We start from the raw sequence: 7,684 nt of genomic DNA, 5'->3' as shown, positions 1-7,684 counted from the left end.
TCTGTGTTTCTATTCTATTCTATGATTTTTCTCAATGATTGCCTAGCATGAGGAAGTGAACACACATTGTGAGAGACAGTGACTATACCTGACCTGTCTTTTTATATCTGTATGCACAAGGGCAGCATAGTAGTGAGCCAGGAGCAACTTCTGAAACCTGAAATACTGTGCAGGGGTTGATTATGATTGCTTTTGTGTGATGGTGCTCATGGAGTTAAGGATCTGATTGCTATTGTGTTACGTTTTCAACCTTAACTGAAATTCAGAATGTGCTGCTCCATGTTTTTTCACAGTGCTTTTAGGTTCTAGGTGTTTTCACATTGCTTTTTTCTCTCCTTTTTTTCCCTAAGTCTCATGACATGGCTTGTTGAGAGCCTGGCTCTGATGTCCCCTTCATGAGACCCAGCTCATTGTTTCTGTTACCTTTTCCTTACCTTTTCCACTGGCACCTCTTGTCCTCACATGAAGGATGGAGTACAACCAGAGAGTGCCAGAACCCTAGTAGTGCAGTTGTTTGAGCAGGACATAGCAACTATATAGTGGACATAGCGGACATATATAGAGAGGACATAACAGCCACGTAGTGTTTCCTCTCTAAAGTACTTGTTTATACTAATTTTATTTTCACTCTCAATGGCTAGAGGTGCTCCTCAGAGAGATCTGGGTGCCTAATGTGACCTACACTAAGGCAAGTGTTCTGAAAGGTAGACCCTGTCTATTTGCTTATCTTAAACTTACTAGTGTATATGGGCCCCATGGGGATTCCTTTGAAAAAAGTATGCATATGTTTTAAAGGAAACATTTGTCTTATCTGGTTGTTTTGGTGACTGGGATTTCCCAGAGAGGGAAAAAGGCTGATCTAAGACAGTAGATAGCATCGTGTATTCTCAAATCTGTTCTGAACGGACAGAGGTGACTCCACTTGTGCCTGTTAATATGTATGTGCATCATGGTAGTACCTACAAGCCCCTGTGATGTACCAGGAGCCCTATTTTGTTCACTGCTATACAAACACAAAACAAAAATCGTGGCCTCTGCACCAAGGAATCTACAGTATTTACTCAAGTATAAGACAACGCCCAATAATTAAATTCTGTATATCGAAATATTATAAATTTGTTATGATTTTTCAGGTATAGAATCTAATTAGTGGAGGTTTGCCTTGAATTTGTCTCTGTCCCACTGCCATAGCAGGGAAAATAAATGGGAGGGGGGAGGGAGGAGGGTTCAGGCAGCCTCCTTGCCCTTTGCCCTGCTTCCCCAACACCGTATTCCTCCTGCATCCCTTTCCCCACACCTTCTTACTATCAGACCTGCTCTCCCTTAGCACATGGAAGTAAGGGTAAAATTTGAAAGCACTGACTTTAAAATAAACATATTTTATCATGTAGGCAAATTACTACAGGTACACATAGATTTAGTTCATACAGAATTGATGCATGTTACTTTTTTTGAAACTGCTGCAAGTCTTAGAACAGGTACGCCACAAACATACTTTTAAAAACCACTTTCTTACCTACTGTGGAACAAACTATTTTTTTTTGCAAAAATGTTTCTATATATATAACAGCCTGTCATGTGACCACTGCGGGTCACTTGACAGTCCAAAAACACACCTTTACAGTTATACCAGTCTCTTTCCCATTACAAAACCTCACCATGCACCTGGGCACCCACATTCCCACATGCCTGTGCACCCTCTTGCCCATCACAATCACTTTTAACTATCATAATTGAGAAAAGGACCACCTCTCTGCCCTCTCTTCACCCCACTCTCAACTCCACCGCTTGTTTCCCCAGTGCTTTCGCTCGTCATTGTATTTGACATCATCTCTGTAGCCAGAAACAATCAACCACCTCCTCTGGTACTGCCCGTACACCAGGGAGATGCAGAGAAGAGTACGCATACACCCCCTGATGGTGACAGAGTTCATAATCCTAACAAGAAAGGCAGTTCTGTATGGGTATTTGACCAAGCAACAAAGAAGTCTGACAACCCACTTGGCCCAGTTCATTTGCTGCTTCAGGAACGCCCTGTGGAAGACCAAGAACTGGCTCATGAACAGACACACAAAGCTCACAGTGAAAAGCTGCATAAAAAGGGGGCTGAGTGAGATGTACTGGTACTGCAGGAAGATGGAGGAAGACTATGGGGAGGAAATGGAAAACATCATATGGAAAAGAGAACTGGCAAAAACTGTTTAAAGGTGGATCCCCTGAAGAGAGCAACAATGATGGCAATGGAAATGACAATGAACATACATAGTACAATTATTTTTAAAGGACATTTTTTCATGTTCCAAGTTAAAACAGCCAAATCAAATGCAAATCTGTGAGTCATTCATGAACCATATGTGGCCCTACTACCAGCAAACATCCTCCACCCCTGCCTGGGGCTTCAGATATTTCCAAATCCTTTGGCAGGCATCCTACATGCAGGCCCAAGGCCAGAGGCTTGGGGTTCTGATGCCCCTGAGTTCCCTGTGGCCACAGGAGCAAGCTAGGGAAGAATCTCCCATTTCTATAAAGTCAGCATATAGCCAAGATCTTCCCACTGGAAGCGAAAGTGGGAGGGACTATTCACTGCCGGAAAAGTGGTTTTCCCCTGCCAGTGGGAAAACCACCTGATTGGACCTAGTATTCCCCCTGCCAGCACAAACTATCCATTTAAAAATATATATAATATATACACACACACATCTGCTGTCATAAAATTTCTGTCGTACCCTCAAACCACATTAAGAAACCCACGCATCTGTTACAATAAATGCACCCACTCCCCCGTGCCCCCACCCGTTGCCCTTCCCTAACCCAATCACAGTTCCTTAGTCCAAACCCCGACTGGGGGTTTATAGTCTCAGTTCATTCACAGTCCTTTTCACTGTTGATGTCAGTGTCACTTCCGCTGCTGCTGATCCTGTTGGTGTCTTCCTCACTGTCTCTGGGTCCAGTTGCATTGTTGTCCTCTTCCTTCTCTGTGTCTACTTCCCCTCCAGGAGTTCTTTTTAATAGCTTGTGCCAAGTGTCGCTTTTCCAGGTGGAGTTGGCTGCCTCTTCTCCATTCTCTCCCACTGCTTTCTGGTAGTAGGACTAGAGTTTGCTCAGAAACATTTTGCCACAGTCTGTTTCCTCAAGCTCAGTGTGTCTATATAACAGGAGGTTCCTGCATTGCCACAGGGTACTCCTGTGGACTTTCAATACCAAAAAATGTAAGGTACTCCACTTTGGGAACATGCTTATAGGCTCGGCAATGCTACACTTGCTAGCATCAAGGCTGAAAGGGACTTGGGGGTCATGACTGACCACAAGATGAATGAGTCACCAAGGCGATGTCGCAGCTGGTAAAGCAAACCAAACTCTGTCTTGCATCCATAGATGCTTCTTCAGTAAATCTCAGGATGTCATCCTTCCGCTGTATTCAGCCTTGGTGAGGCTGCTGCTGAAGTACTGCACGTAATGCTGAGCTCCACAATTCATGAAGTATGTGGAGAAGCGTGAGAGAGTCCAGAGGAGAGCCATGCACATGATCAGAGGGCAGGAGAATAGGCTTTGTGAAGAGAGGCTGAGAGCCATGGGACTCTTTAGCCTGGAAAACACAGGCTCAGGGGAGACCTGGTTGCAGTCTATAAGTACACCAGGGGTGTGCATCAGGATCTGGGGAACATCTGTTCACCAGAGTGTCCCAAGGGATGACAATGACCAATGGGCACAAACTCCTCCAAGACCATTTTTGGCTGGACATAAGGAAAAACTTCTTTACTGTCCAAGCCCCACAAGGCCTAACTCCCTCCAGAGGTGGTGCAAGGTGGTCTTTGGACACTTATCTTGCTGGGAACCTTTGAACCCAGCTGACTTCCTGCCCTTGGGGCAGAGGTCTGGACTCAGTGGTCTCCTGAGGTCCCTTCCAGCCCTAATGTCTATGAAATCTATGATGCAGGACACAAACTGGTCGAAGCGGGTTGTCGCGGACCCCTGATATTTAGTCAGGTGTCTCTACAGTGCCACCTCCCTTGTTATCAGCCTGAGTCCTTTCGCTTCTTCAAGGAGCCGGCTTACTTTTTTCCACACCCCCTTGGTGCATGGGCAGAGCCAAGGGAGGGGGTCAATGGTCTTGCTCTTATCTTGGCAGCTTTCCCTTGGGCAGTTGGGACTAGTCTCTCACCTTGCTCTGTGCCTCCATGCCTTCACTGGGAGTGCACAGTGAGCTATTAGCCAGTTCAAATGTCTGTGGTCCTTTCAGAGGTCCTTGTGGAAAAATCTGATCCCAGATGACTTGGCAGTTGTCTTTGGGGAGCAGCTCCATGGTCGATAGCCTGTCCCTGTCTCTGACTGCCTTCTGCATCTCTTTGTAGTTGGTCATAGTCACCGGGCTTTCCTTCTGTAGCCCGCACTCACTTTGGAACTTGTTCAGTGCACTGTAGAACCAGGGCTATTCCATGCTGCATGGTCTCCCTTTGGCATCCCCTTACCCCCAAGACAGGCTGTTTTGGTTGCTGGCCCAGGCACCAGCTTGCAGATCTGGCTTGTGTACCATGCCTGCAGGAACAGGGGATGTCTGGCATCCCCCTGCCCCCAGTCCGTTTCTTCTTTTATAGGTTCTTTCTTGCCACCTTTTCCATTCTGGATCCCCAGAAGAAGATACACATGGCTCTCTGCATTCTGTGGGTGATTCACTTTGGAGGGGGGAAGACCAGTGTGGCGTTCAGAAGCACTGGTAGCAACACCACCTCCATAAGTGCACTGGGCATCCCCATGGACAGGTGGCACACATGCCACAGACCCAACCACTGCTTTACCTTGGCCTCCTTCTTCTCCCAGGCTGTTTTTCCACTTAGCTCAGGGTCAAACTCCAGCCCAAGGATCTTGACCCCCCTGTGGGGGACCAAGAGCCTCAGGGACTCCAGGTCCCTGAGCTCGCCCGCAGCCAGGCTCCACGCAGCTGCAGTAGGAAGCACCGGGCAGCACTGATGGGGAGAGGCCACTTCTCTCCCACTTCGAGCACACTTCTGCTCCCCGGCGCTGCTGTTGCTGCAGCTGTTCAGCATGAGCAACCAAGTCTGCAGCAGGCACAGGGCAGGTTGAAGCTGCATGTGGGTCCCCGCCAGTACCGCAGGGCTGGGGCCACCAGCTGCCACCACCTGGGCTGTCTAGAAAGGCAGTCCAGCACAGACCTGCCCCAACCCTGCTGTGTGCCCAGGGAGTGGCAGAACGTACCACCATGGGATAATGCCTGGGCTAGGCGGGACCAAGCAACCTGCCACAGGCAGGACAAAGCCTGTCCATGAGCTGTATCCAGCCTGCAGGCTGTATTTTGCACACCCCAAACTAACTCATGGCAATTTCTATGAATCGCCATGAGTTAGACCTGGGAGCTTCACTTCTGCCTTGCATCCTAAGCTTTGCTGCTTCTTACAACTTACCATAATTACTTCAATACAGGATAAGATTATTTTCCCTGAATCAGCATGGGGAGAAAAGCCCCTCATTTTATAATTGCATACAAAGAAACCTCATTAAATACATTGTCTATCATTAAACTCCTGCCAAAAGCAGCATGTGCTCAGTAATGGAAACCAACTATGAAGCTGATTAAATGCAGTCAACACTGAGGATGACTCTAAAACACATGGTCCATATGGGGCAAACATACTGATAGGAACCTTTTTTTTGTAATAAATTTTATATAAAACACATTTATCACCCTACACTTACAAAGCTTCATATATTGAACATCTTTGTTTTATCAAAATTTCATATAATAAAAAACAATTACATATCCAAAAACATACAACTACATATATTAAACCCTTAAACAACATGCTTCAACTTCCCACAAAAGAAACCCTTACAGAACTCTTTTTCTTCATGTAGAAACCCATGAAAACCTATTACCTCAGTAACCACATGAAACTTTCTCCCTCTCCCATCAGTCCTCTCTTCTAGTTAAGTGAAACAAGTGTGTCCAGTCCTTTTTCCTCCACTTATCTGCCTCCTCTTCTCTGATCTCTTCCTTGTTCCAATTAATGTTGTATTTCAGTTCATGCAGTCTCAGCTTCATGCACTCTCCTTCAGTGAAAACCAATCCCTTAAAAAACAGAGGTTTCTTACTTTCCATAAACTAGTTTTAAAACATTCTAACAAAGTCCTTAATAATGTTTCCTCTGGTCCCTTTGGTATGAGTCCATTTAGTAACATCTCCCACACTAACAACAGGTTTTATTTTGGTGACACACAGAAAGCAGTGGACCCTTTCCACACCCCCTTTGCACATGTACCCTCCCAAAACACATCACACCATTTTTTCTTCTCTGTACCTCTCCCTTGGGCACTTAGATGAGCTCATCAAGACCCATCCATGTTACACCTCTCTCACTGGCAAGATATTTCTTACAACCATGAACGCTAAGTCAGCATGCTTCTGGTTTAGCTGTTTACCCACCACCACTTCCCACACCTTCTTCACTTGTCCTTTTATGAATTTCCTACCATAACCATCCAGTCTCTCTCCCTTACCACTTTCATCAATTTCTTCTGATTCTTCAGGACCTCCCATCCTACCTTCCCTATTTTATGCTTCTGCATGAAACCTTTCATCCTGGTGTAATAAATCGGTTGTTGCCACACCCATGGACTCATCAAAGAGGTCTGAAATACTCCCCATTTCCTCAAAATTGCAGCTGTGTGAAATTGGGTGATATGTGCTGTGTTCTCCTCTCCATCCGTAATCACCTGGATACTGTACTTACATATGGATAGCAACTTCCCCAGCTGCCAGCAGGTAAGTTTATGGAGGGAGAGGGGGTATGGGGGTATAGGCAATGCATGGCAGGGTGGGGGGAGCATAGGACATATGTGGCGGGGCATATTGAGACCCCTATAGTGAGGGAGTGGGGCAGGGTTGGTGGCTGGGGCTGGGGGCACTCCCCAGCTTGGGTGGTACCTGGGGCCTGGGACCAGGGCAGGAATTATGGCCATGGGACCCAGTCAAGGAGTAGGTCAGAGGCATGAGCAGCTCATCCAGGGGGCAGCAGGGGAAATGGCTGGAGGAATGGGGGGGCATATGCCCCCTCAGATTTGTGCACAGGGTGGGGGAAGGATACAGGCTGTCTGATGCAGGGTTTGGGGGTCCCTACCCTGCTGTCTTTGCCTTGGGGGGCTTCCATGGCTGAGCAGGTGGGACCCAGCATGGGAGGGCAGAGAGGCTCAGTACTGCCCCCATGAGAGCCATGCACCAGCCACACTGCCATGGTGTGGTGTCCCCTGCTCACTTGGCATAAACAGGGAGTAACAACTCCATGCTGCCACCTCTGCTGCTGCCACATGGGCAGGAGGCACTCTGCCAGAGTGGTATAGCTGGCACAGGGCTCCCAGTAGTGGCAGCAGTGGCAGCACCAAGCCTCTTCACCCTCCTGTGCTGGGTTCCACCTGGTAGGTTGTGGGGCTCCCCTGAGAAAGGGCAGAGCAGGGAGTCCTGAGCCCTACAGAAAGCAGCCCACATCCAGCCTCCTCCCCACCCCCACCACATTGTAGACTCTGTTCTGGCCATGCCATCTGTAGTGGGGAGGGCCTGCTCTCCATGCTTCATGCTTTGCATACCACTTTCATAGATTTCATAGACATTAGGGCTGGAAGGGACCTCGGGAGATCATCGAGTCCAGCCCCCTGCCCAAAGGGCAGGAAGTCA

The sequence above is a fragment of the Crocodylus porosus genome, unplaced genomic scaffold, assembly GCF_001723895.1.
Source record: "Crocodylus porosus isolate Cpor-Errol unplaced genomic scaffold, CroPor_comp1, whole genome shotgun sequence".
NCBI classification, from domain to species: Eukaryota; Metazoa; Chordata; order Crocodylia; family Crocodylidae; genus Crocodylus; species Crocodylus porosus.
The sequence above is the reverse complement of the archived record's forward strand: the minus strand, read 5'-3'. Positions refer to the sequence as shown.